Here is a 27145-nt window from a genome sequence, read left to right as displayed (position 1 = left end):
ACACCCTGAAAAACTTTGTCTGATCGGTTGCCAGATGTTTGTTATTTGCCTATATTGTTTAAAATATTTTTTATATTTTTATATTTAAGTGCATTTGTAAACTCGTGCTCTGTGTATAGAGGAGCAATGCTGGAATGTAAGAATAAAAATTAGCATAGGAGCTTTAGGTTAAATTGATAGATATATATTTTTACATTTATGCAAATATGTATGATTTTTGTGATACAGTGCATACAAATGTTTTAAATGAAAGTAACAAAACCAAAGCACCTAGACAGAACGACAGCAATAACTGTGTACACAGGGCCGTGAAGAGGAAACACCGATATTACTAAATATGTAGAAACAGCCTCAGGCGATAGAAAACAAAATTGCTATGGAGTGAGCAGCAAAGGAGGGATTTTTAAAGCAAGCGCACTTTTCAGATATGATGTGTAATACAAACTATGTTAAAAGTCTCTACTTCTCATACTGGACTAAGTTCCGAGTGCTCGTGTTGAGCCTCCTACACAGGGCCGAGCGAAAATGTGAAATATCACTCCCTCCTCTTCACTCATTTACTCCTCAGCACCATCCTCCCACTGCACGGCACTTCAGAGACGCCATTGTCCTGTCAAGGCCGAGCAAACATCCACCCAGAGAGGAGATGAGAGAGGGAGAGTAAACACTACGACGGGACGAATGGAGAAGGACGAAGGCGGGAAAAAATCAGTATGAAGAAGCTTTTACCGTTGCTGTCTGTTGGTGATCTTCTTAAAAGTATACCAAGTACACCAAGCCTTTAAGCCACATTTAGTCTTTTATTATTAGAATCTTTCTTTTCTGCAAGTTCACATACCGGATCCAGTAGCTTTAAAGGTGTACGGTTACAATCAGCTCTTATTTATCCTGTCCGTCAGTGGAAAGAGGATCACCGCCAACCAGATGTTATGTAGGAGGTGGATCATTCTTAGCAAAGGAGTGACATTGAGATGGTTTTGTCTGTGTGTGTGTGTGTGTGTGTGTGTGTGTGTGTGTGTGTGTGTGTGTGTGTGTGTGTGTGTGTGTGTGTGTGTGTGTGTGTGTGTGTGTGTGTGTGTGTGCCACTGGGATGAGTACAGTATATCAGACACAACAGTGTTCCTTAGATGTATCGCTGTAGTGAGACCAGCGATACAAAGGTTATAACCTCATGTACAGTTAAAGATCCTTTGCCTCAAATTTTAACATGCCATGCTTTCAGGGATGTTTTTCTCCTCTGCTCGGGTGTAAAGAATGTTTAACTTATTTGAGTTCCCTTTTCCTTCCTAGCTATTCCCCCTCTTCCTTCCAAAATTCTATCGTTCTCAGGATGCTTTTCCATTATTCTGTGTAAACTCTAGAGACCGCTGTGTGAAAGTCTCAGAAGCTCAACAGTTCATGAAATACTCAAACCAGCTCGTCCACCAAGCTAAGGTCAGAGTAACTGAGATCACCCCCCCACACACACACACACACACACACACACACACACACACACACACTCTGACGCTTCATTTGAAAACTTACACAGGCTTTTTTTCCGTATCTGCAGGATAGGATGATTGGATAAATACATGAATAAGCAGGTGTACAGATGTTCCTAATAAAGTGTCTTCTGCGTGTAATTGTAGAAGTGTGATTAATGTTGTTGTTTTTTTCTAAATAAATAGTTTTTCAGACCACACTATGCTTTTTTTTTCTTTTCCGGTTCCAAAATATTATTTGAATGTATTCATTCATTTTTATTTATTTGCAAAAAGATTAAAAATTAATATTACAGTGCAGTAATATTTCCAATTAGCTAACTACTTCCTGTGGTTATTATCATGTGACTTACTTAACGTTACTGTACATTACGGTACGTCACACTGCAAGAAATTTTATTTAATTGAAGCAAAATGTTGTCATATTGGTTCTCTTTTTTTTCTCTGATATCCAATCCAGAATTTTCTGGACTGATCAGATTGACACTCATAATCAGACATGTGCTAAATCTCAGTGCTTAATGAAAATAAAATCCAACATCATTAGATTTCATTAGAGTCAGTAAAGCTGTATTTCGTATGAGGAGTTTATATATATATATATATATATATATATATATATATATATATATATATATATATATATATATATATATATATATATACTGTATAACATCTCTATACAGTCTCATGTACTATAAATGTTGGTATATATCTTTTGTGCTTTTTAAATATTGTGGTGCTCATGGGAGCTCCTTACGGCTTCTTCAAATAAAAAATCAGAGCATCAGTTCAGATCCCATGCTCTGAACTGAGAATGGCATCTCATTTGATCAAAACTATGAGCTCTTCCCCCTCGGTGTAACTGTGTAATCGTTAATATGTTTCCACATTTATATACACTGTGAGGATCCTGAGGCATCTAGCGATGTAGCAGCTCCAGTGGAGATGCCGACTCCATGTGGTGTTTGAGGACAACGACCTCCTCATCAATGCACAATTATCAGACTGCATCTGACTGTAGAAAGGACATTATTCATAATAACACTCTCTGGTGTTTATAACAGATTATAATCACATGCTCCAGTGTCACCCAAATGAGGATGAGGTTCACTTTTGAGTCTGGTTCCTCTCAAGGTTTCTTCCTCTTCCATCTAAGGGAGTTTTTCCTCACCACAGTCACCTCAGGCTTGTTCATTAGGGATAAATATAAACACATTTAAATATAAGACTAATATTAATCTTAAACTCTTTTTTCTATATCTTGTATGTTCTGTAAAGCTGCTTTGTGTTATACAAAATATATACAAATAATAAAAGCAATCAAATATCTTTTATATATATATATATATATATATATATATATATATATATATATATATATATATATATATATATATAAATATATATATAAATGATCTCTTTATACCAAGGAACTTCATTTCGTATCTTAACATTAGCATTAAAATGACTCAAAAGTAAAAGAGTATTAATTACAGTTTTAAATGAAAGTTTGTCATATTTCTTGCCATAAAATATAATCAGGGGACACGGTGGCTTAGTGGTTAGCACATTCGCCTCACAACTTCAGGGTTGGGGGTTCGATTCCCGCCTCCGCCTTGTGTGTGTGGAGTTTGCATGTTCTCCCCGTGCCTCGGGGGTTTCCTCCGGGTACTCCGGTTTCCTCCCCCGGTCCAGAGACATGCATGGTAGGTTGATTGGCATCTCTGGAAAATTGTCTGTAGTGTGTGAGTGTGTGTGTGAATGAGAGTGTGTGTGTGCCTTGCAATGGGTTGGCACTCCGTCCAGGGTGTATCCTGCCTCGATGCCCGATGACGCCTGAGATAGGCACAGGCTAGAAAATGAATGAATGAATGAATGAATGAATAAAAATGAAAGCAAAGCCTCAAAAAAACGAATGCGAACAATACCTAAAAAAAAAAAAAAGAAAGAAGTTTAACTTTAAACTTTAAATGATCACAGAAAAGAAATCGAATCTGCCATGTCCTCAACCTGGAATCTTCCCACATTCCCTAAACTGCCTTCAGCTATTTGGCAACATGCCCATGAGGGGAAAACATCAAAACATCAGTGTCACCACACCTGGATGATGTAAAAACACACATACACACACATATACAGACAGGACGATGGGTTTGCAGATGAAAACAGTGATACGAAGTACAGTGCAAGATTAAGATCATAATTTCACCCAAGCATTAAAAAAAGGCATTTAGCCAAAATCCGGATAGCAATTAAATAATAAAACACAACTTTGTTGTTACTGCAATAACAACCCCTTTTAATTTGAATGTCTGTCAGGATTAGGCAAGTTTGTGCAGCAACCACGCCTTCGGTCCGGTAGAAAATGACAGGTGATGGATATTATGACAGAGCGTGTAGAGAGTAATTTCATACAAGAATTCAAAGATGTAATCGAAGACTTGAAATGAGTCACAACAGATAGTGAAATACTGACTTACAGTAAGGAAACAGGCAGAAGATGCTAGAACATAATGGAAAGCTTTGACTTTCGAATAAAAAGATTTACTGTAGCAACAAACAAACAAATATTAAATTGAACTGGACGGTGGCTTAGAGGTTAGCACGTTCGCCTCACACCTCCAGGGAAGGGGGTTCGATTCCCGCCTCCGCCTCGTGTGTGTGGAGTTTGCATGTTCTCCCCATGCCTCGGGGGTTTCCTCTGGGTACTCTGGTTTCCTCCTCCGGTCCAAAGACACGCATGGTAGGTTGATTGGCATCTCTGGAAAATTGTCCGTAGTGTGTGAGTGAATGAGAGTGTGTGTGTGTCCTGTGATGGGTTGGCTTAATCATGTGGGAAATCAAGCATAACGTCAACATCGAGCAAGAAGAATAGGGTGAAATCAGGCCAAGCAGACATGCCCATTATTATACATGACAACCTGTCCAACCACTTTCTCTCGACGAGTACAAATACATACATGGATTAGCGTGAACAGGAAAACACGAGCTTCTACTATCAAAGCCATTCTATTAAAAATCCCTCATCCACTTAGCTCTGGCATGGTCACTCTTATTCAAACACGAGTATCTAAATAAATATTGGCCAGCTGGAACAGGAAATAATGATCTGTCTCCTTCACAGAGTTAGCATGTGTAACCTCGGCGAAGATCGGTGGTTTCTATTTTCTGCCATCATAGGAATGCGTTGCTCTGAGACACCCACACACCGTTTGAAGAAGAGCCAAACACTGTGTGGGTGTTTTACTGTATAGTTTGACAGTCAGGGATCAGTAGTGTGTCATACTGGAGAATCCAAGGAATTTAATTTACATTACTTTAGCATGAGGTTGAGTAAAAGTTAGCTTAATATTCGACAGAAGATAAGACAGCGCTAGCGTGTGGGGTGTGTAAAATTGCCTTAGAACTAGTGGAAATATAATATAATGTTAGTTTTTATATTAGCATTATGTTAACATTTAGAGTTAGATTAGTAAAATATTAGCATTGTTTTAGTGATATTAAGATTGGTTAATAAAGATGAACGTAAAGTGTAACATTCGTACACTCATTTTCTACCGCTTATCCGAACTTCTCAGGCCACGGGCGTCGTGATCTCAGGCGTCATCGGGCATCGAGGCAGGATACACCCTGGACAGAGTGCCAACCCACCGCAGGGCACACACACACTCATTCACTCATAAACTACGGACAATTTTTCCAGAGATGCCAATCAACCTACCATCCATGTATTTGGACCGGGGGAGGAAACCGGAGTACCCGGAGGAAACCCCCAAGGCACGGGGAGAACATGCAAACTCCACACACACAAGGTGGAGGCGGGAATCGAACCCCCAACCCTGGAGGTGTGAGGCGAACGTGCTAACCGCTAAGCCACCGTGTCCACCAAGTGGAACATGAGATTGAAATTTTTATTAATTTACTATTATATTAGTATGTAAATAATGTAAAGCTAGTGTAAGTTTGTTCAAGGTTTAGTGTAATGCTGTAACAGAAATTCTTGCGTACATCTTTGCATGAGTGGCATATTTTCAGATATTTTCACTCACTCATATGAAGGGTGTGTGGTATGTAGATGCTGAGTAGAAGCAGATGGCATTTTACACTCAAAGCCTGAAAATAGCAGGCTACCAGGCACTTTCGCTTGGAAAAATAATGACTAAAAAAAAGATGTCCGACAAGTGCGAAGTGTGTTGTACGGTATGTCATTTAAGATGCAGCTTTTATTGATTTTTTTCCTGTATATTTTTATTGAAGGGTTTTCGAACCGCTCTTTGTCTGGCCTGTCACCTAGGACCTGTTTGCCTTGGGAGACCCTACCAGGGGCAGAAAGCCCCAGACAACATAGCTCCTAGGATCATTCAGGCACGCAAACCCCTCCACCACAATAAGGTGGCGGTTCAAGGAGGGGCTTACAACTATAACTATGTGTTACAACTATAATGACTGTGCATTACCAGTGTATCGGTGAGTTTAGGTTAAGGGTTTAAACTGGATTGGTTGAAAGCTGTAACACTTATTATGATGCCATAAGCTTGCAATACTAAATCGATTTGCCCAGATATCAATGCAGCACTTATTTAGAAAATTGATAAAAATCTGTGTGGAAAATTTATAAATTTGTTCACCGTGGATCTGAAAACGTGTTAAGCGTTCTTCTCCTGCTCATACATTTGTCCTTGAGGGACGCACTCACAGAAAGTTGGTATAAATAAATGGTGGTGAATAAAGAATAAAGTGAGGCTGAGTGCATATTGTGTTCTTTACAATAAACCTTGGTTGGTTTGCGGTAGCTAGGTGTAATTTGCACTCTGCCTTTCTAGCGTGTATTCACAACGTATTTCACTATTCACTGTGTTGCCAGGTGCATAGTTTCTACACACAACTGGGTTATTTTTAAATCATCAAGATTTCTGGCAACGCATAATAATATAAGATCAAATTAAGACCTCAGTGAAAGAATTATTAACGTAAACAATGTGTTTAAATACAGAGGGACAAATTGGCGGGCTTTGCCAGAACGATCTGGCAACCCTGCAGTAACACATATTTAAATCGCCTCATGTCTAACAACAAAAGTCAGCAAAACAAGATGCGGTGATATTTAAATAAGAAGTGGTTATTGAACAATCAAACCAAAAAATAAACAGTGTACAGCTTTCTATTAATTAATACATGTTAGTAATCGATGCCTTCTGCACCGTTCAGAAATAGGAATCAGAATTAATTCATTCTTGAAGTAAATTTGCAATTTGTCTACAATCCTGAGATTTCCGACATCTCTGTGGAGTTCTCCCAGTGCAGGAAAGTTCTGGAAATTGCTTCAATGAGGAGAACATTATGAATATTACACAAAAATATTCACGATATTCGGACACTAAAGCACTGGTGGCTCAAGTTATGGTTAAGGTTTTGGATTGTTCATCAGAAGGTAAAAGTTCAAGGTCCCCTGAGCAAGACCCTTAAATGTCTGTGCTTCAGGGTCACTGTATCATAGCTTCTCCTGCACTCTGATCCTAAGCTGGGATGTGCCAAGAAAATAATTCCACTGTGCTGTATCTATCCCAGGACCACTGCCACTCCATTATAGAGCATCATATACACATTTTCCCCATTAAAAAAAAATGAGATATTACAAAGCTAAAATGAATTTACTAAATGAACGAGTCATAAATAACAGATATTATATTATTTAGGTATATTCAAAACTTTACCTACTCAGTACTTATTTAAATGTATACTTATTATTATTCTTATTATTATTATTGTTGTTGTTGTTGTTGTTGTTGTTGTTGTATACTTATTTAGAAATACATCCATCCATCCATCCATCCATCCATTTTCTACCGCTTATCCGGGGCCGGGTCGCGGGGGCAGCAGTCTAAGCAGGGATGCCCGGACTTCCCTCTCCCCAGACACTTCCTCCAGCTCTTCCGGGGGAATACCGAGGCGTTCCCAGGCCAGTCCCCAGACATAGTCCCTCCAGCGTGTCCTAGGTCTTCCCCGGGGCCTCCTCCCGGTTGGACATGCCCGGAACACCAACCCAGGGAGGCGTCCAGGATGCATCCGAAACAGATGCCCGAGCCACCTCAGCTGACCCCTCTCAATGTGGAGGAGCAGCGGCTCTACTCTGAGCTCCTCCCGAGTGACTGAGCTCCTCACCCTATCTCTAAGGGTGCGCCCAGCCACCCTGCGGAGGAAACTAATTTCGGTCGCCTGTATCCGGGATCTTGTCCTTTCGGTCATGACCCAAAGCTCATGACCATAGGTGAGGGTAGGAACGTAGATCGACTGGTAAATAGAGAGCTTCGCTTTGCGGCTCAGCTCTTTCTTCACCACAACAGATCGGTATATCGACCGCATCACTGCAGAAGATACACCGATCCGCCTGTCGATCTCCCGCTCCATCCTTCCCTCACTCGTGAACAGGACCCCAAGATACTTAAACTCCTCCATTTGAGGCAGGAACTCTCCACCAACCTGAAGAGGGCAAGCCACCCTTTTCCGGCTGAGAACCATGGCCTCGGACTTGGAGGTGCTGATTCTCATCCCCGCCGCTTCACACTCGGCTGCAAACCGTCGCAGTGCATGCTGAAGGTCCTGATTTGAAGAAGCCAACAGGACAACATCATCTGCAAAAAACAGAGACGAAATCCTGTGGTCCCCAAACCTGACTCCCTCCGGCCCCCGACTGTGCCTAGAAATCCTGTCCATATAAATAATGAACAGGACCGGTGACAAAGGGCAGCCCTGCCGGAGTCCAACATGCACCGGGAACAAGTCTGACTTACTGCCGGCAATGCGAACCAAACTCCTGCTCCGGTCATATAGGGACCGGACAGCCCTTAACAGAGGGCCCCGGACCCCATACTCCCAGAGCACCCCCCACAGGTCATCACGAGGGACACAGTCAAATGCCTTCTCCAGATCCACAAAACACATGTGGACTGGTTGGGCAAACTCCCATGAACCCTCCAGCAACCTGGCGAGGGTATAGAGATGGTCCAGTGTTCCACAACCAGGACGAAACCCACATTGTTCCTCCTGAATCCAAGGTTCGACTATCGGCCGAATTCTCCTCTCCAGTACCCTGGCATAGACTTTTCCGCGGAGGCTGAGGAGTGTGATCCCCCTATAGTTGGAACACACCCTCCGGTCCCCCTTCTTATACAGAGGGACCACCACCCCAGTCTGCCAGTCCAGAGGCACTGTCCCCAACCGCCACGCGATGTTGCAGAGGCGTGTCAGCCAAGACAGCCCCACAACATCCAGAGACTTAAGGTACTCAGGGCGGATCTCATCCACCCCCGGTGCCTTGCCACTGAGGAGCTTCTCAACTACCTCAGTGACCTCAGCTTGGGGGATCGACGAGTCCACAACCGAGCCCTCCGCCTGTGCTTCCTCAATGGAAGACATGTTGGTGGGGTTGAGGAGATCCTTGAAGTACTCCTTCCACCGTCCGAGGATGTCACCAGTCGAAGTCAGCAGATTCCCACTCCCACTGTAAACAGTGTGAGCAGGGCACTGCTTCCCCCTCCTGAGACGCCGGACGGTTTGCCAGAATTTCTTTGAGGCCAACCGATAGTCCTTCTCCATGGCCTCACCGAACTCCTCCCAGACCCGAGTTTTTGCCTCTGCAACCAACCGGGCTGAAGCTCGCTTGGCCCTCCGGTAACTATCAGCTGCCTCCGGAGTCCCCCGAGCCAACCAGGCTTGATAGGACTCCTTCTTCAGCTTGACGGCATCCCTCATTTCTGGGGTCCACCACCGGGTTCGCGGATTGCCGCCACGACAGGCACCGGAGACCTTACGGCCACAGCTCCGAGTGTCCAAGACATACGGCCAGAGGTCAGATGAAACAACCACAAAGTCGATCATCGACTTCCGACCTAGGGTGTCCTGGTGCCATGTGTACTGATGGACACCCTTATGCTTGAACATGGTGTTTGTTATGGACAAACTGTGACTAGCACAGAAGTCCAATAACAGAACACCACTCGGGTTCAGTTCTACATTTAGAAATACAATTAAATAAAAAAAATTACAGCATTTGGCAGTAAATGTAAATGTAATGGGTTTATTTCTAAACATCGCTGCTAATAAAGCACACAGTTTTACAATATGCATTCAAACCCGAGCTTTATTATATTCGAGTGATTTAAAAAAGACTATTTCTTAGTCTTTTTGACCAAGCGATTTTTTTTGTTGCACTGATTAATGCAATTCAGTTGCTCATGAACCTTTTGATATCTTAGAGTGATGTATATCTCCAAATCCTGTTTCTCTCTCTCTCTCTCTCTCTCTCTCTCTCTCTCTCTATCTATCTCTCTTTGACACAGCAGTCAGTAATGTAACGCAGACGTAGAGAGGTTTTGTTGTGTTGTGTAACATGAGCAATGTGTGTTCAGTGTTTAGCGCTGGGTGTGGTGCGACAGCACTTTATAGATCAGTACATTAAAGCTAACACACTGAAGACAAGGGATTAAAAGCAACCACATAATAATTTCCAGTCTTATGATATCCGGTGCAGGGGATAAGTACAAACTCTACATTGAAGGACAAAACATAATGATACTGTGCAGTAAAATGCAGTTTGGTTTGGTTTTTTCTTTATTTTCAACATGTACCTTTTGAATTTATAGTTATAAATAAGAACCAAAAGGAATGTATTCATAAGCATAAGTTTAATCAGAGCAGAATTGAGAAAATAGGAAAATAATATTCAGATACTTTAAATACATTTTGTGGATATAAATACAGTCCAAAAAATAAATTCTCAGAAATTTTTACCTGGTTTAATTTTAAAAGAAACTGCGTAGCAATCATGGGAAGCAGTGAAGAAGTTTTGTGTTGTTCACAGGGATTTCACACCCTCCAGTGTCACCCAAATGAGGATGAGGTTCACTTCTCAGTCTGGTTCCTCTCATCTAAGGGAGTTTTTCCTCACCACAGTCACCTCAGACTTGCTCATTACGGATAAATACAAACATATTTTAATATGTCTTATATTAATCTTTGAATAATATAATTTTTTTTGTATTATATTTCAAATAGGGGTGCATGGTGGCTTAGTGGTTAGCACATTTGCCTCACACCTCCAGGGTTGGGGGTTCGATTCTTGCCTCCGCCTTGTGTGTGTGGAGTTTGCCCCGTGCCTCGGGGGTTTCCTCCGGGTACTCCGGTTTCCTCCCCCGGTCCAAAGACATGCATGGTAGGTTGACTGGCATCTCTGGAAAATTGTCCATAGTGTGTGAGTGTGTGAGTGAATGAGAGTGTGTGTGTGCCCTGCGATGGGTTGGCACTCCGTCCAGGGTGTATCCTGCCTCGATGCCCGATGACGCCTGAGATAGGCACAGGCTCCCCGTGACCCGAGAAGTTCGGATAAGCGGTAGAAAATGAATGAATGAATAAATGAATGAATGAATGAATGAATGAATGAATATTTCAAATAATAATTAATTGAATTGAACTTGAAATTGAAACTGAATTGAATTGAACTTTATTAAACAACAGATGAATAAAAAAGCTAAAGAAAGTCATTTTTTACCTGAGTTAATGTCTGTCTGTTTTTGTTGTGTCGCTGTTCAACATTAAATTCCTTAGTCACACAGTGTCACAATGTGTTAAGATCCAAAAGGTTTGAAGAATCTGTAGTGTTTTATAAGTATTTCTGTTTTCTAGCCTACTCGGGGTAATATACAGTTTTCATGATATTCAAGCTCTTAAAAATGGATTTTTTCTCACAGAAATGTTTCTACGTTTGAAGTAAACAGTGATTTTAAACCTATTTCTGCTCTCCGAGACACCATGAGTGGTTGTTCATAAGCATCTAAAATTTTAAGGTGTTTATCTTCAACCACTAAAATTCAGTGTGAGGTTATCGACAGAGGGAAAAACACACGTCTCGTACAGAAAGCCAACAGAGTCCTGACTCATTTTACATCAGATAATAAAATAATTCATTTGTTTGTACTGATTAAAAACTTCATATGAGCCATTTTGATTCCACCGCCCGAACTGGATCTAGATCCTTCGGTCCCACTAAAATGTGGCCCCTAATTCAGATCGTGTATAAAAGTAAACACTTCAGGTTTAAGGGTCTTGCTCAAGGGCCCACTTTAGTGGGTCCTGGGATTTGAGCTCACAACCTTCTAAGCTGTATTTACCACATCTTCAAGTCATGTCTCAAGTCATGTATCTGCTTTGTATGTGGTTCAAGTTTCTTTTAATTCGCACTTGTATTTAAGTCACATCATTTTGAACACTGTGTCTAGCTTTTTTTTTTTTTGTCTATTGTTATCGTAATCATACCTGATTCAAGTCTTTGCCAAATTTCACGATTCCAGTTTTGTGTCTCTTTGGTCTTTGTACACGTCGATCGATTACAATAAACAAAAGCTGCACACGCATCCACCTCATTAGCGATTACCTGACCCTGTGAAAGAACACGCACACACACACACACACACACACACACACACACACACACACACACGGGGCAGCAGAGAAGTAAAGGAGGATCATGATATGGGTCTGCTTCTCTGTAAACAGCACCAGGGCATTAGACCGTATTAGAGGAGAGTTTCATGGCATCACTAACAGAACTTGAAGCCAGCATTTGATTTTTCTACCAAATATAATCGTACAAATTACATCCTCAGAAAAACGGTGGTACTTTGTGTACTTTGAGTCAAAGGCAATGTAGTGCATATGTGGAATTCTATATCTTACTGACATACACTACTGCATATGACCATCCATATGTGTTAGTTGAACATTTCGTTTACTCCACTCTTCTCTTCTGGGAAGGTTTTCCACTAGATGTTGGATGTGGCTGTAGGGATTTGTGTATGTTTCTATTTGACTATAAACTGCTGTAGACGGACATTATTTAAATTATTTATTTAAACTTTTAACTTTCGGTACTTCTATGAAAGAAGGAAGCGGCTTATAATGTAAGGGATATGTATGCTATAACATGAGTGATATAACGTGCCATAACATAAGCGATATAATGTGCTATAACATAAGTGATATAAGGTGCTGTAACATAAGTGATATAGCATGTGCTGTAACACACGTGAAATAACGTGTTATAACATAAGCGATATAGCATGCCCTGTAATACAAGCAATATAACGTGTGCTGTAACACACGTGATATAACATGCTATATAGAATAAGTGATATAACATGTGCTATAGCATAAGCGACATAACATGTGCTATAACATTAGTGATATAACGTGCTATAACACAAGTGATGTAACATGTTCTGTATCACAGGTGATGTAACATGTTCTATAACATGTGATATAGCACGTGCTATAACACAATTGATGTAACATGTTCTATAACACAGGTGATGTAACATGTTCTATAACATGTGATATAACATGTGATATAGCACGTGCTATAACACAAGTGATGTAACATGTTCTATAACACAGGTGATATAACATGTTCTATAACGTGATATAACATGTGATATAGCACATGCTATAACACAAGTGATGTAACATGTTCTATAACACAGGTGATATAACATGTTCTATAACGTGATATAACATGTGATATAGCACGTGCTATAACACAAGTGATGTAACATGTTCTATAACACAGGTGATATAACATGTTCTATAACATGTGATATAATGTGCTATAACATAAGTCATACTGTATAATATGTGCTATAACATAAGTCATATAATATGTGCTATAACGGAAGTGATATAACATGTTCTATAACATGTCATATAATATGTGCTATAACGTAAGTGATATAATATGTGCTGTAACTTGTCATATAATATGTAGTATAACATAAGTGATATAACATGCTATAACAAGTGATTATAACACGCTATAACATAAGTGATATAATATGTGCTGTAACTTAAGTCATATAATATGTAGTATAACATAAGTGATATAACATGCTATAACAAGTGATTATAACACGCTATAACATAAGTGATATAATATGTGCTGTAACTTAAGTCATATAATATGTAGTATAACATAAGTGATATAACATGCTATAACATAAGTGATATAATATGTGCTATAACACAAGTTATATCACAAGTGATATAATATGTGCTATAACAGAAGTGATATGACATGTGCTATAACAGAAGTGATATAACATGTGCTATAACATAAGTGATATAACATGTGCTAGTGAAGTGACTCTAGTGCTTCAGGCATCTACATTTAAATCACTTTTGACCCTAAACGTGAGGAGAAAAAGCATTTTAAACAGCAGACCTCAGACACTGATCCATCTTTCTGTCTTTATTTTTATCCTCTCGTCTTCAGGCTACTCATACTGAGATAAAAAGAACAAAAAAGCCTGGGTTTGTCCGGTGTCAAGTGTATAAAGCAACAAAATAAAACTCTGTCAGAGTTTAATCAATGTGATATGATGAGCTGTGGAGGGGAGGAGCAGCTGAAACAGAGGGAGGGAAAAGAGAAGAAGGGAGGAGGAGGAGAAGTGTTGGCATTAGGACCTGCTGGCTCACTCCGTGCAAGTTCAGAGAGGAGAAATGTACGAGTGCAACTTTCACAGCCATCAGTTTTCCTAAAGAGACAGAGAGCTGAGTCTGTATAATCAGATTATTTATAAAAGAAAGAAAGAAAGAAAGAAAGAAAGAAAGAAAGAAGGAAAGAAAGAAAGAAAGAAGCACACAGCAAAAACAGGATTCTGAATTTTTTTGAATAAAAAAGAATAAGTATTAAAAAATATATATAAATAATCAAGCTGGACTATAATCAACTTTGGGACTTGTTTTAGTTTTTTAAAAAGTTGCATGAGAGGAAAAAGAGAAGAGGTCTGAGAGATCTGAGGTAAGGGCTGACGGCTGATCTGTTCCTCGCTGAGGTTCTGTGCATGTGTGTGTGTGTGTGTGTGTGTACGTGTGTTCATGTGTGTGCCTGGACAGTGTTTTTTGGCTGCTTTCTCTACCTGTCTGTCATTAAGTACGTGAAGCTGAAAGACCTGTAATGTGAGAAAGGAAATAATATGATAATATCGCAAGAATATTGCTACATACAGCATGTGTGTGTGTGTGTGTGTGTGTGTGTGTGTGTGTGTGTGTGTGTGTGTGTGTGTGTGTGTGACATGTTGATTGATTTATATTGCAAATGGTGGCGTTGTTAAGGAGGCGTGTAAAGCTGGGCTGTTGTTCACCTAATTGGAATAAAATTCCACAGCTTAAACAAGAATAAACTGTGGTCTGGGACAAATTCCCTTCACTACTTAAGTGCTTAAGTGTGTGTGTATGTGTTTGTGGGTGGGGTGGGGGGGTTTGTAAGGTAAAGTTGGATCTTCTCAAACATTTTTCAGTTTTTCATCCATCCCTATGGGAGAGATCCCCGAAACATCAACCATCAAATCCTACCCTAACCCCCTGCCCCCTCCCAAAAAAACCCACCCCCAAAGTCTCGCACACACTTTTTTTTTTGTCTTTCTCTCGTTTAGCTTCTATACGTGCTGATCATGTTACACAACCAGAGAGGCTCGTTTTTGCAGACATGGAACATGTTACACGCTCGTAGCTTTTTTGAGCTGGGCGGAGTCGAGGGTTAACATGTCAGCCGGATGACACCAGATAAGCAGCCAGGGCAAAATCAGCACCGTGGGCTTTGTGTCATCTAATAACCAAATGTAACCCATTGGCACAAGTACAGGGTCGCATCAGAGGCAGCTTTGGAATCTAGCCAAAGGTTGAATAATAATAATAATAATAATAATAATAATAATAATAATAATAATAATAATAATAATAATAATAATAATAATAATATAGTTATATATATATTATATCTAAAACACATCGCATAAAATGTGCAACAGTCTGAAGTAAATAATGTGCAAATTAAACAGTTTAATAATAATTCAATACATAGGAACAGTAACTGAAAAAAGAAAATATTAAGAATAAAATACACAGATATCATAGAAAAAAATTAATAGAAATGGAATAAGGTTAAAAGAATTCAGTTAGACAATGAAAATGTACGAGTAACTAAACAAAAGAAAAAATAGTGAAAGGAATCAGTGAAAAATGGAAAAAGGTGTTTAATGCTGCAAAAAAACAACACATTTAACAGAACACCCAAGACAAAAAAATGTATGTGATGAATGTTTAATGTTTATAGATTATTAAGAAATAAAAAGAAGAAGTATAAATAAAAGAAAACCTATAAATAATTCTTGCTATTAGGAAATGGTGGGGGGGCAACTGGTAGAACAAAATCCAGATAATAATAATAATAATAATAATAATAATAATAATAATAATAATAATAATAATAATAATAATAATAATAATAACTGGAATATTTATGCTCTGAAATTTTATTTCAATGGATTTTTTAAACATTTTTTATATATTTTTTTCCAAAAGTTACCAAAATACAAGGGCTTTAGAAATGTCTTATAATTATTATTATTTTCATTATTTTATTATTATTACTAGAATTATTTCTGAGTCTTCTGTCACTGCTAAACTCCATCCTACATCTGTAAAGGATAAAGGATAAAAAAAAAAAAACTTTATTTGTATTTACATTTTTTTACATTTAACTCACCTAGTACGCTTTTCTGCCTCTAACCTTTCGATTTCTTTCTAATCTTCAGATCTCCTCTGATTTAATTCACTCTTCCTGACCGTTTAATTTCGTTCGGCTAAACATTAGCTGCAAACCAAGACCTGCTTTTGTTCCGTTTTATTAACAATCCAATTTATCAGATGATATTTATGTAGAACTGAGAGCCTGAGAAACTGAGCAGATGTCTTATGTAAGTTAAAGATAATAAATTAGCATCATACAACATGACAGTTTAGCAGAAGTGTCCCTAAACACTGTACATCAGTCTGGATTTCACAGTCAAGCTGCCTGAGAAAACAAAACAGGCCAAAGTTCTCTTCACACTTCATCCTAAACATACAGTACATCTGTTTATAATGATGCGATTTTTATTTTAATTTTACACATGATAAATGTCAGAAAGCAAAATAAACACACTTTGTAGACTCGGCGAAATTCCTGGTGAAAATCTATAAAGACGTACTTTATAACATAAGGTTAAATTGGTTTACTGTATAAATGAGGATTCTTTTTGAGGAAATTAAAAGTGAGATGTGTCAAAAATATATTTATATACTATAGACATGTGCATACTGATTAACACACAAAAAGGTAAAATAAACAAATCATATAATTCATTTAATTTTTAAAAGTTTACTCAATGTTTTTTTAGTCAAATTTAAGTAATTACATCAAAGCAAAGTACCCTACCAAAAAAATATATATTTTTTATATTAAATATTTATGAAACATATTTATCTATGAATTATTTAATTTAATTTAATTTAAATGCAATGTATTTATTTATTTTATTTAATAATATTTGTAGATGCCACTCCAGCCAAAAAACAGGAATATCTACAAGCACTACGCTTCCTGCTCACTATAAAGGATAAATCTCAGTGCAAATTCACTTTACATCATATACAGAAACCAAAACAGTCAAATGTGTGTATACTTGAGTCTGGATTTGATCACTTAGCCCGAGACCACCATGATCTGCATTTATTCAATTCAAAGACAACTTGTCAAATTATATTTCTGTCGACAAGATTTAGTCCTGAGAACCTGAGCGGCCTCTCTTACGTATCTGAAATGTAATAAATAATCATCAAGATGTTCTGTGGAGAGAGAAAAAAAAAGCTGGCTTTGATAGTTTTGTTGCCTGAGAAAATAAAATGTTGCTCAACTAACAGCCAACATCTGTAAGGAATAACGGGGTTTCTCTGCAAGTGAGCGGGAATTACTGTAGGGTTTATAGAGTAGAAAAAAATCCCATTTCGTCCCAATAACAGCAGACGATGCCGTCTATCTCCTATCCCCCGCTATATCAAATATCCTCAGTATAAATTTTATGGCAATCCGATTAAATTTACCTGTTGAAGAGTTCAAAAGTTCATGACACAACTCTTCTTTCTAATGTCCAACAGAATAAAAAGCTTTATTTATTCACATATACATTACAGCACAGTAAAATTCTTTCCCCGCATGTCCCAACTTTGAAGGCGTCAGCCATGATACAGCACCACTGGAGCAGAGAGGGTTAAGAGCCTTGCTCAAGGGCCCAAGAGTGGCAGCTTGTCATTGCTGAGGCTTGAACCACCACTGCACCTTTTCCTTTTCTTTTTTTTAATAGAAATTTTATAATTCAATATATTTATTTTATACCATTTTAGAATGTTTTTTCTATCTACTATAACATCAGAAGATTCAAGCTAGCCAACTCCGGCTATTAACCGTCTTCTATTGTCGTTACCTAGCAACAGTGTTACCATAAGTTCAACGCGCCAAAAACACGCATTCGATAATCCCCCATGAGCACGCCATAATGTGTACTGTGATACATAGTGCACGTGGACCTTCAAGAAAGGAACGAGTTCTGATTCAGACCAAGAAACAGCGAGTTACATTCGTTTGTGTACATGAGCAAATGTCAGAGAAAATGATATGAAAAAGAAGACGCAGAGTGATCTCTGGGATCTGCTGGATCAAGTGCTATTTTATAAGCTGCAGAATAAGAGTGGAGAGTGGAAGCCATATTGCCAAAAATTAACCCAAATATTGGTGGATCTGAAAGCAGGACAACTCAAATCAACTTAAACGGTTGCGTAACTCAACTAATTTCCCTGAATACACACTGCTGTAACCGTAACACACATTGGAAATGCTAGAGAAACACGACGTGTTATGTTTATTTGAGAAATTGAGACAATTCTGTCAATGAATAACGTTCAAAAGCCTTTAATAGAGGATGCCGATGCAGGCCTGCCAGGTTTGTGTAGCAAAAACAGCCTAATTATCGGTTAAATCCACCCTCATGACGATGACTGCAAAAGTAAAGTGTATTGTATATTGTCTCCACGTTTTTAACTAATATTTTTTTCATCCAAGGGTTAAAATGTTGTATTGTTAAAAACTATTGTGATGAAAAGCAAAAACTTTTGATATTTTTACACCACTTCATATCACCTTACATTAGAGCTATTAGCATGTGCTAAAAAAGATGGAATTCTGTAGCAGACATTTTTTTAATGTTATGGACAGAATACATGGGGGGGAAAGAAAGAAAGAAAGAAAGAAAGAAAGAAAGAAAGAAAGAAAGAAAGAAAGAAAGAAAGAAAGAAAGAAAGAAAGAAAGAAAGAAAGAAAGAAAGAAAGACTATTTGGCAACTTTGGTAACACTGTAGCATTTTATATATATATAATACAGTATATGTATATATAGTCATGTTAAGAAAGCTTGATGAATTGAATTAGGGAAGAAAAAAGCAAGCAGGGAGGACGGTATACAGGGTAACAGTGATCTGAGGTATGGAAACAGATGGACAGTGGCCCTCTCCTCCTATACAATGATGTGTTTTGTTATTATTCATGAGGCTTCTCGGGTTTCCCATTGAACCTGAGTTAAAGGTCTCTCTCTGTAGATATGTGCTCATGCAGCGTAGCACGCCGCTGTGTAATGAGACGTAATGAGGCCTAATGAGAGCAGCTGGGATGCTCACACACACTCTCAGGGGAGTAACAGTCCACTTCATTCACCCGGCTTCCACTTCACGTTTAAACAGTCCGTCATTCAGTAATAATACTGTATCTACTGTACAGATTAGCGATGCTGTGGCTAATGTTTTTATTGCTCTTTGCGTAATAATTTTCTGTTACAGGATAGCAGGTGGTTGATTCATCCAATGTTATGCTAAGCTAAAGTTTAAGCGATATGTTCATCTGAGCGCAAGCAAATACTGCGCTAATCTCCAAACATCCACACAATATCAAACAGAAAAGTGTTTATGAGCACATACTGTTTTAGTGACTTATCTTCTGGAAGGTTCTGGTCGTTACTTCAGCCAATATTAAACTTAAAAAAGTTAAAGTAAAAGTTATACAGCATGCTAATACTTCAATAAGTGTGTACACATTTCTCCAAACATTTCTGAACAAATGTTCCTTATTATATTATATTATATTATATTATATTATATTATATTATATTATATTATATTATATTATATTATATTAGCCAAGCCATGGCTTGGTTTTGCTTCTTGGTTTATACTGTAAGCGCTAAAAATTTAATGTAGCGAAAGTGGAAAGGAAGCGGATAGCAGATTAGATATAAATTACTGCTGTGTTAATTCCTGATATTTCTTGGCAACAAAAGCAGCGGTAGGGAGTTTGTGTATTTGGTGCTGGTTTTGCAGTGTGTGTGTGTGTGTGTGTGTGTGTGTGTGTGTGTGTGTGTGTGTGTGTGGTTTGTAGCACAGACATGTGTTTAGGATGAGATTGCCTCCAAGCTGAGTCAGAGTTCACTTCACTGAGAGTCTACTGAGCCGGAGACGTTTACTCACAACATGAGCATGAGAGAGAGAGAGAGAGAGAGAGAGAGAGAGAGAGAGAGAGAGAGAGAGAGAGAGAGAGAGAGAGAGAGAGAGAGAGAGAGAGAGAGAGATGCATTATTACAGTATTCCCATAAATCACCATCACTACCATATGTAGATACCATCATGCCCTTACAGACCTCAGAACAGAAACAGAATAGACCAAATGTTTCACTCCATACTCTGAAAACCCCTAAAAAGGCATTTTCACTTTTTCCTGCATCAGACGATTGTGCTTCATGTCATCTAGTTAGTATAGTTTGGCACATGAAATAGTTTGTGCATGAAATTTCCGAAACATCTGTAGTGGAGAGATTAATCTACAGAATAAAGTCAACTTTACAAGTTCACACTTCCTGCTGTACTGTACTTTGTAATGTATTCATGAGGTTAATTTCCTCTTTTTTATTCTGCTTTGGTTTGGTTTTATAATTACAAACAGACGTACGCCATTTAAGTGGCCTGATTAAATAAAACAGTTTTATATCCCTGCTACTTTTTCTCAACAGTGTGGGAATAATTGTGACAGAAACAGGCATAAAAAGGATCAATAATGTTAAATAAAAAGGTGCATTGTTGTATAACACAGAACGATTTCCCGCTTTGCACGGGCGTTTGAACGAATGCTGTTACATGTTCAGAAATCCTTGTTTACATTCATCCACTGCAGAAACGCCTCACATTTATTTCATCTTCACTGAGGCGAGAAATTGTACTTCACACCTGGTTTAGTCAATTGTACCCTCATGTCGATAAATGGGAAGATAAACAACTGTCGTTTCGCATCAATTATTTAACATTTAATAATAAAACACAACAAGGTCGTGGGTTTATGGAAAAATAATCATCGATGAGTTGTTGGGATGTAAAGCGAATTATTGTTTCAACCTCAAAGTTGATTATTTTTAAACAAAACTCATTCACCCTAACTGTTTTATTTCTTTTATACCACAGCAAAGTCACAACTCTTATATTCTTTATCAATTTAAGGACAGCATTTTCGCACAAGGTACTATGTACTGTAGCTTCTAGAAGTTAACACTTCTGTTAAAGCAGCTACAACTGTCTAGTTTTATTTTCTCATACTTGAATTTAATCAGACAAAGTGCTGACAATGGAGACTTCTTTAATGACTCTTAAATGAATGTCTCTGCACTGAAAACATCACATCACAAAGGTAATGGATGACAAAACGTTCAATATTCTGATTTCTGTTTGCTCACGCTCTTTTTTGAAGTTATTTACTGGATTAAAATGGTGGCGGATTTTCTCCCTAACTTTAGTTAGCTGTGTTTATCGATAACATTAGCAACCATTCCTAATCTTTAACGGAAGAGATGGTAAAATTTAAGACTTTTGTAAATAAACTGAAATATTAACTAAGATCCTAATTTTCTGTCTACTTATGTAGTTTACTGTTATACAGATAAACACATAATTACACAAATTTAATATATTTATGTGGAGAATCTGTCAATAAAATGTCACGTAACTGTCGTTACTAAAGAAACATATTAATATTAGCATGATTGAAATTAAGGTCAGTTAGCAGTTTTGTCACAACAGTTTATTTATTCTTTACTTAGCTAAGAATGTCAAAAGAAACAAATAAAGAAAGATATGAGATAATATCAGTTCCAAATATATACAACAGGAGAAATAGCACCAAAAAAGACAACAGTTACATGTCAAATACATAATACGACAAAAATGTAATACCAGTGATATCCATGACACGCCTCATTTCAGGTCAATAATTACAGCCATAAGCAAGTTGTTTCATAGAAAATTCTCACAGAAAATTACTCAACACCTTCTGACTAACAAACTGGAGGCTTCCTAAATATGTCTGTCTGATAAAATAAGTTTTAATTACATTTCATATTCCTTTTGACAGTCTTCCAGAAGTTTCACTGGTATCTAGTTTAGCTAGCTAACATAACAGGCAGCATTACTTGCCATCATTTAGTCAGTTAGCTAATTATTCACCTCATAGAAAGAGCTGTACAAACTCTGTTTAAATACAGAAACTAGTGAGCAGAAAATGTTGCATATTTATCAAGCTAAGTGTGACACAACATTACCTAAAAGGCAGTGTGTGTGACTCAAGAGTTAGCATTTCATTTTTAGCTATTGTATTCAGCTAATTTTTTCCCCACAGGAGCTAGCTATGTATAGGTGTGTTTGTATCAGAGCAAAGACAGAAGCTTTTGCGTTACTTGCCTTATTTGTTACAACATTTTTTACTAGTTTTCTTGGTATCCTAAGATAATTTCATATGCTATGATGTGATTTAGCACGAGACTGACTTGGTTCAGGTGCTAGAATTTTCGAGTTGTCATGTCACTGTGTATCCTGAAATTTATCTTATGTCTTAGCAGAAAATAAATTCTAAGATATTTCTCTTAATTTATAATTAGCAATAAGCTAGCATTATAGAGTTGTAGATATAGAGGTGTTTTCAGAAAAAAGTGCATTTCTTTCTAATATTTAACAGAAGCGAAGTGACTTGTGTGACTTGTAATTGATAATAAACTGAAATATAAAAAATAAGATCCTTATTTTCAGACTATTTATGCAGCTAACTGTCATACATCTGTGTTTACTCACTGCCCAGGATTTTGTGACTCAGTCACATTCATTACATCAAGGTTTATAGAGACAATTTATTTATTTCAGATTAAAACAAGAATCTTTCCTAACAACTAGGATACACTTCCCTGTCCATAATGACATCATAATATGTTTTTTCAGCAGCTGACCAATCAGCTCCAACTTCCCCTCAGTGAAACAGCACACTGAAGCGAGCGACTCTCGTCTAATTCATCTCATTCGATATCTTTCTTTCTTTCTTTACTTATTTATTTCTTTTATCCCTCCAACGCTTTCAGCTATCTGCAAGCGCTGTATTTCCGACAGGAAGTGAACGTCTAATTGCATATATTGATTCATAAATGGACTTTAAATGGTATCAGGACTACAGTAAAGCAGCATTGGCTTTATTAGGCTATAATACATGGACATTTATAAGTGAGTATGAAGATAAAAGAAGGGCGATTGAAACATGACCTTCCGGATTGGTTCACTTGGTTTGGACACACAGGTTTTTATTAGTTTGTTTGTTTGTTTGTTTTTTAAATCATATAAAACATGCAAATCTAGATGAGTTATTCAGCTATGTCTCATTGTACTTGTTTTTTGTTAAATGACATGCACCGTGTTCTTGAGCAATTCATTTTGGACAGGATTTAGAGGAAAAGACATATGGAAGTACTTTGTAGCAAAAATTTGAAGCATTTGATCAAATCATTCTGTTATTTAAAACATTTGTTTTTATATAATAAAATAATTTAATAAATGATGATCAGTAGATATAGATGTCTGTAACAGTTCGGGTTACTAAGGCCATCCTTAAAAATATTTTGGTTTGCAGTAACAATAAAAAAAATCATGATGTCACTGAGTGGGTCTTCAACCCGTGCCTTCGGGCGCATCATTGCAAACCTTATTTTGATGCTGGACAGTTTTTCCAGAACTTTGTGCCAAATTAAAGCGATGTCGAGCTGTGTTGATAAATTTTTTAGATGTATTATGGCGCCCGAACCCGTATGACTTTGAACGGTGACCGAGAACATTTTGTTTACTGCAGCTGCAGCCATCATTACCGAACGCGAACTGTCGACTCTGACAGTGAATGAGAGAATGAGACGAAGCGAACGCACAGGCCGTAGTGTGACATCCGGTAACCGATAGTGTAAACATAGATGACGTCACGGGTTTTTTTTTAAAAGAACGAACATAGCCTTCGTTTGTATGTAGGCCTAGGCAATTTACATATTTACAATACTTACTAAAATATAAAATATAATAGGTCGGTCTTAACGCAAATTTACAACCGGCAAGTCGGTCGGACTTAAAGCAAAAAAATAAAAAATTGAGTCGGTCCTATATTGACAGGGTCGGTCGGGTTACTGCAAACAAGAATATTTTTAAGGACGGTCTAACGGATGGAAAATTCCATCGGATCTTATCAAACAATTGTCCTGTAACGTGTGTGATGTGTCACACTGCTTATTGCTCCAGCATCCCGGGTTGGATCCCTGGATGTTTGGATCAAGGCATAATACGTTTTATATTAAAAGACAACATAATGAATTAATAGAAAACTACAGAATAATGATATCTTGTCTTTTTCCACTCACCTTTATTTTTTTCTTTTTACGTGATCCGTATTCGTGTTTTATTTTCCTCCTTACAATTATTAGAAAAGATGAACTTATCTCCAATTTTAAGCATGTGGAACATGAACATGTTATACTTTCACCACATAAAGGTGCATTATTATAGGACAGATCCATGCACACTAAATTGTTTGTATTTTTTCCTTTAGTTAATGATGGATTGCAAAGTCCTTAATCCATTTAAAATCCTGTTACACTCTCTGACTCACCCCCAGCTGTATGTGTGTGTGTGTTTGTGTTTGTGTGTGCGGGTGTCTGTGTTGTTATAGTAGCGTCTTATTTATTTAAGAAGCGATTACAAAAGGCCCCGAGGCCTGTGTGGAACACTGAAACCTTTTCTAGCAGATTGTAACCTGTTTATATAAAATGTGTGTGTATGTGTTATTGAGCACATGCTGAGAGGTGTAAACTACCACCACTGTGCATTTTATATATATATCAGTATTATAATAATCAGTATTATAATAATATTTTGTTAGCGGTTATAGTCATTTCATTGCTATATGCACTGATTATCATGATGATTGAAAGTTAATGTTTCGCACAGGTGTGCTACAGCTGCACAAACAATGTTGGAAGTGCACATGCACACACACAAATGCACACACACTTTCTTTTTCACAGACTAAAGCATGTGTGTGTGTGTGTGTGTGTGTGTGTGTGTGTGTGTGTGTGTGTGTGTGTGTGTGTGTGTGTGTGTGTGTGTAGCAATGTTTGTGCAGCTGAAATGCACCTGAAAAGTAAAAAAGACACGTTTGTCATCAGAGGAATCATCCGTTTATGTTTGGTTTCATCCCATATACCTTACAAATTGGTTATAGCCTGTTTCCACCCGTTAGCTAGTTCTGTATTATTGCATGACACCTAACAAGCTAGAAGATGACTAACACGTGTTAACCCGGAACTTATTTTGTTGTTGTTGTTTTGTTGTTGTTCTATTTGAAAAAAGTAACAGATATGCGTGGAGTAACAGAGAAGTGTGTAAAAAGAGAGGGAGCAACAGATGTAGGAAGAGTAATATGGAGTGAGTGTGTGGAGTAACAGAAGAGGGAATTAATAGATGTGCAGATTAATAGAAAGGTGTGGAGTAACAGAATTGTGTGGATTAAGAATGCGTGGATTAATAGAAGTGTGTGGATTAATAAGAGTGTGTGGATTAACAGACGTTTGTGGATTAATAAGAGTGTGTGGATTAACAGAAGTGTGTGGATTAATGAGTGTGTGGATTAATCAGTGTGTGTGTGTGGATTAACAGTAGTGTGTAGATTAATAAGAGTGTGCGGATTAATAAGAGTGTGTGGATTAACAGACGTTTGTGGATTAAAAAGGGTGTGTGCATTAAGAGACGTTTGTGGATTAACAGAAGTGTGTGGATTAACGAGTGTGTGGATTAATCAGAGTTTGTGGATTAAGTGTGTGTGTGGATTAACAGAAGTGTGTGGATTAATGAATGTGTGGATTAATCAGAGTTTGTGGATTAATCAGTGTGTGTGTGTGGATTAACAGAAGTGTGTAGATTAATAAGAGTGTGCGGATTAATAAAAGGGTGTGGATTGACAGGATTGTGTGGATTAACAGAAGTCTGTAGACTAATAAGAGTGTGTGGATTAATAGAAGTATGTGGATTAATCGGTGTATGTGCATTAACAGAAGTGTGTAGATTAATAAGAGTGTGTGGATTTATAAGAGGGTGTGGATTTTCACAAGTTTGTGGATTAACAGATGTGGGTGGATTGATAAGAAATTTCCCTACTGTGGGATGAATAAAGATATATCTTATCTTATATCTTTATAAAAGTGTGTGGATTAACAGAAGTGTTTGGATTAATAGGGGTAACAGAATAAAGGGGTAACAGAATAAAGCTCACCACTGTAACAAAATGTATTAATATTTTTAACGTGTGAATTCAATGACAAAGAATCGTCTGTGTGAGGACAATCACATAGAATTCAAATTTGTTTATACTATGAATGTGTTAACTTCATATTGCTAATAGTTTCTAAATGGATTCTAAATTATAGAAATTACAAGTCAAATTAAACAAATTACCAGGCAACCAGAAACGACCAAAAAAATTTCAAGTACTTCTTTTACTTATATAAACCGTGATTAATGTACATTTTATAGCAGCATGTGTGGGCCAGATGGAATTATGTCAGTGCAGATCGTGTGTGTGTGTGTGTGTGTGTGTGTGTGTGTGTGTGTGTGTGTGTGTGTGTGTGTGTGTGTGTGTGTGTGTGTGTGTTGTGCAAACCATGCTGTAATATCACTGCTGCTACTTTACTTTAGTAGCTACTAACATTTCTTATGTTTTATAAGACCATTATATACAATTGAAGTATTTTTCTTTATGCCAGATCACACACGAGCTGGAAAAAAAATTACCTCCATTATTTTTTACTTTTAAATACAGAGTGTGCAGACAGCAGAAGGTCGTTATTAAAGAAGCAGATGTGAGCAGGAGTGCTGAAAGATGGTAAACTCATCGTTGTGAAGCGCAGTGGCATTTAGCCGAACAACAACTAGACTGACATGAGTACATGGTTGAATGTCAAGGTTGTAAAGCGATCTGGAAAATGCACCCATGTAATGCTCAAGGTCTTTTACTCCCCCGCTACTTCTGCTGTTATTTTTCGAGGTTCGATTTGATCAAACGTTCGCAAACATGATCATGTAACATGTACTCGGGGATAAGCAGAAAATAGTGATTTTAGGAAAATTTTTCCTACGGGTTCAAAGAGTTTATAGCTTGGGGGATGGTGGCTTAGTGGTTAGCACGTTCGCCTCACACCTCCAGGGTTGGGGGTTTGATTCCCGCCTCCGCCTTGTGTGTGTGTGGAGTTTGCATGTTCTCCCCGTGCCTCGGGGGTTTCCTCCGGGTACTCCGGTTTCCTCCCCCGGTCCAAAGACATGCATGGTAGGTTGATTGGCATCTCTGGAAAATTCTC

At 37.9% G+C, this 27145-nt stretch overlaps 1 protein-coding gene across 1 annotated transcript in view; it reads left to right on the top strand.

Annotated features, from left to right (window-relative positions):
• Positions 1-13999: 13999 nt before the first annotated feature.
• ngfa (nerve growth factor a (beta polypeptide)) overlaps positions 14000-27145 on the top strand; it is a 34611-nt gene continuing 21465 nt past the window's right edge. The window contains exon 1 of the mRNA XM_027159191.2: positions 14000-14334. The gene's annotated coding sequence lies outside the window, so the exon portion shown is untranslated. The remainder of the gene's footprint in view (positions 14335-27145) is intronic.

Source organism: Tachysurus fulvidraco, chromosome 23, assembly GCF_022655615.1.
Source record: "Tachysurus fulvidraco isolate hzauxx_2018 chromosome 23, HZAU_PFXX_2.0, whole genome shotgun sequence".
Taxonomy (NCBI): domain Eukaryota; kingdom Metazoa; phylum Chordata; class Actinopteri; order Siluriformes; family Bagridae; genus Tachysurus; species Tachysurus fulvidraco.
The sequence above is the reverse complement of the archived record's forward strand: the minus strand, read 5'-3'. Positions and strand labels throughout refer to the sequence as shown.